This window comes from Schistocerca nitens, chromosome 8 (assembly GCF_023898315.1).
Source record: "Schistocerca nitens isolate TAMUIC-IGC-003100 chromosome 8, iqSchNite1.1, whole genome shotgun sequence".
Lineage (NCBI taxonomy): Eukaryota > Metazoa > Arthropoda > Insecta > Orthoptera > Acrididae > Schistocerca > Schistocerca nitens.
In genome coordinates, this window is record NC_064621.1 from 240,721,024 (window position 1) to 240,724,776 (window position 3,753).

At 42.0% G+C, this 3,753-nt stretch overlaps 1 pseudogene; it reads left to right on the forward strand.

Moving 5' to 3' along the window:
- Positions 1-597: 597 nt before the first annotated feature.
- On the forward strand, positions 598-714 carry LOC126200090 (5S ribosomal RNA; annotated as a pseudogene).
- Positions 715-3,753: the final 3,039 nt, after the last annotated feature.

Here is a 3,753-nt window from a genome sequence, read left to right on the forward strand (position 1 = left end):
CTTTCGAGTCTTTAGGTACGGATCTTTTGTCGAGTGAACGGTTGTATATGATTGTCAAATGTGGAGCTAATGTATCAGCATAGTCTGAAAGGAACCTAATTGGTATACAGTCTGGACGGAAGACTTGTTTTTATTAAGTGATTTTAGTTGCTTCACTACTCTGAAGATATTTACTTATACGTTACTCATGTTGTCAGCTGTTCTTGATTCTAATTCCTTTGTGAAGGCATTTCGGAAAGCTGTGTTTAGTAACTCTACTTTGGCAGTACTGTCTTCGATAATACCTCCATTGTTGTAGCGCTGAGAAGGCATTGATTGTTTCTTGCTGCTAACTTCACATACGAGCAGAATCCCTTTGGATTTTCTGCCAGGTTTCGAGAGAAAGTTTAATTGTTGAAACTGTTACAAGCATCTCGCATTGAGGTCCACGCTAAATTTCGAACTTCTAAAAAAAATCGCCAATCTTGGGGATTTTGCGTCTGTTTAAATTTGGCATGTTTGTTTCGTTGTTTCTGCTTCAGTGTTCTGACCCATTTTGGGTACCAAGGACGATCAGCTCCGTCGTTTGTTAATTTATTTGGTAAAATCTATCAATTGGGCAACGGCCTTGCCACAGTGGATACACCGGTTCCCGTGCGATCACCGAAGTTAAGCACTGTCGGGTGTGGCCGGCACTTGGATGGGTGACCATCCTGCCGCCATGCGCTGTTGCCATTTTTCGGGGTGCACTCAGCCTCGTGATGCCAATTGAGGAGCTACTCGACCGATTAGTGGCGGCTCCGGTCAATGAAAACCGTCTTAACGACCGGGAGAGCGGTGTGCTGACCCCATGCCCCTCCTATCCGCATCCTCGCCTGAGGATGATACGGCGGTCGGATGGTCCCGATGGGTCGCTTGCGGCCTGTAGTCGGAGTTAGTTTTAGTTTAGTTTAAAATCTATCAATTGCTGCCGATACTATTTCTCTGAATTCAAGCCACATCTGGTCTACACTTATATCATTAATTTGGAAGGAATGGAGATTGTCTCTCAGGAAGGCGTCAAGTGAAATTTTATCTGCTTTTTTGTATAGGTATAGTTTTCGTTTATTTTTTGGAGGGTTTGGGGGTTACAACATTCAGTCTCGCTATGACAACCCTGTGTTCACTAATCCCTGCATCTGTTTTGATGCTCGTTACTAACTCAGGATAATTTGTTACTAAGAGGTCAAGTGTGTTTTCACAACCGTTTACTATTCGCGTGGGCTCATGAACTAACTGCTTGAAATAATTTTCAATTTAGCACAATTTCGGATGATGTTTTATGCATACCACCGGAATTAAACATGTATTTGTGCCAACATATCGAGGGTAAATTAAAGCCACAACCAACTATAATCGTATGAGTCGGGTACGTGTATGAAATCAAACTCGTTTTCTTTGAAGCTTTACGTGACAACAGTTAACATTTTAGTAATGAATGAATCCATTAGCGAATATGTATTGTCCAATATTTTCGTAAGTACTCTTTCTTTAATGTCTTGATCGGAAAAACATCGCCGCCGCAGTTTGAGGCGGAATCGATCTGAAATCCCTTGTCAATAGCACTCAACACTTCATGTGAATAAAGAGCTAGTGGTGTTTCACAGAAACGATGTTTTCTAAACCCATGTTGACTGTGTGTCAATAGACCGTTTTCTTCGAGGTAATTCATAATGGCCCGCATCTCGTGGTCGTGCGGTAGCGTTCTCACTTCCCACGCCCGGGTTCCCGGGTTTGATTCCCGGCGGGGTCAGGGATTTTCTCTGCCTCGTGATGGCTGGGTGTTGTGTGCTGTCCTTAAGTTAGCTAGGGTTAAGTAGTTCTAAGTTCTAGGGGACTGATGACCGTAGATGTTAAGTCCCATAGTGCTCAGAGCCATTTGAACCATTTTTTTTTTTTTTTTTTTTTTTTTGAATTCATAATGTTGGAACACATCATATGTTCCAAAATCCTGCTGCATATCGGCATTAGCGATATGGGCTTGTAATTTAGTGAATTACTCCTACTACCTTTCTTGAATATTGGTGTGACCTGTGCAACTTTCCAGTCTTTCGGTACGGATCTTTCGTCGAGCGAACGGTTGTGTATGATTGTTAAGTATGGAGCTAATGCATCAGCATACTCGAAAAGGAACCTAATTGGTATACAGTGTGGACCAGACGACAATAACTCATTTGTAAATTACCAGACGTTTGCAGCTGTTTTATGCATGAGAGTTCAAGTCTTTTAAGAATTAGTGTAAGTAGGCTGTTTAGGTTTTTATATTGGTAACGCCACGTAGCGCTCTGTATGAAAATCACTGGCTGTGCTGTGTGCAGTCTGTGGCTGGTTTGCATTGTTGGAATTTGCTATTGTAGTGTTGGGCAGTTGGCTGTTAACAGCGCGTAGCGTTGCGCAGTTGGAGGTGAGCCGCTAGCAGTGGTGGATGTGGGGAAGTGAGATGGCGGATTTTTGAGAGCGGATGATCTGGACGTGTGTCCATCAGAAACAGTACATTTGTAAGAATGGATGTCATGAACTGCTATATATATATTATGACTTTTGAACACTATTAATGTAAATACATTGTTTGTTCTCTATCAAAATCTTTCATTTGCTAACTATACCTATCACCAGTTAGTGCCTTCAGTAGTTTGAATCTTCTATTTAGCTGGCAGTAGTGGCGCTCGCTGTATTGCAGTAGTTCGAGTAACGAAGTTTTTTGTGAGGTAAGCGATTTGTGAAAGGTATAGGTTAATGTTAGTCAGGGCCATTCTTTTGTAGGGATTATTGAAAGTCGGATTGCGTTGCGCTAAAAATATTGTGTGTCAGTTTAGTGTTGATCAGAATAGGTAAAGAGCGAAATGTCTGAGTACGTTCAGTTTTGCTCAGCTGTTTGAAAATCAAATAATGTAAGAGGTCTATCAGCACAGTAATTCAATAATTTTTCAAAGGGGTGGTTTCATATTATGATTTGGGGGTTACTGGTCTCCTCTGACTGGATAAACATTAACAGCCCCTGCGGGGCATGTTGCGGACTTACCTGTGCGAAGATCGTCCTAGAAGTTCTCGGGCTGATACAGAAAATGACAACTCCTCTTATCAAAAACATTTTATTTCTCTACGTAATGATATCACACTTGATCCAGCGGTGGCCCAGTGACATTATTCCGTCTCTGTGATGTTCCTGTGGAAGTTCTTCAGAATGCTCGTCTACAGCTGTAATCTCTTCTTGGCTGGACGAAACCCGCTGACCAGCCAGGAAGATTTTGCGCTGTGGGACGGGATGATTACCTGAGGGAGCCATATTTATGGAACAAGGCACTTATAACAACACTTCGTAGCGCATATCCCTGAGTTTTTTCACTGACAAGGCGGTTCTGTGGATAGGTGCATTGTCTAAAAGAAATATTTTTTTTCCAGCAGACAAGTACTCTTTTCTCGAATTTTGTATCCAGATCCGTTAGATATTTACTCTTGATTTACGCTCTTCAAGATGGTTAACAGAAATCTTTACTCATCCCAAAACTCCAAAGCCATTACTTCTGCCGCAGATAACATAATCGTCGCCTTATTAACTGGCTTCTGTCAACGTTTGGTTTCACTAAAACGCGCCAAAATTGTCGTGCGAATTCTTTTCTGATCCGCCATGGGCCACACGTGACACCCATTTTGCAAAAACCTTTCTCGGGTGCAATTCTTCATGCGAAAAGTAACTGTAATTCCTGCAATTACGGTAATTGCAAACATATTCGT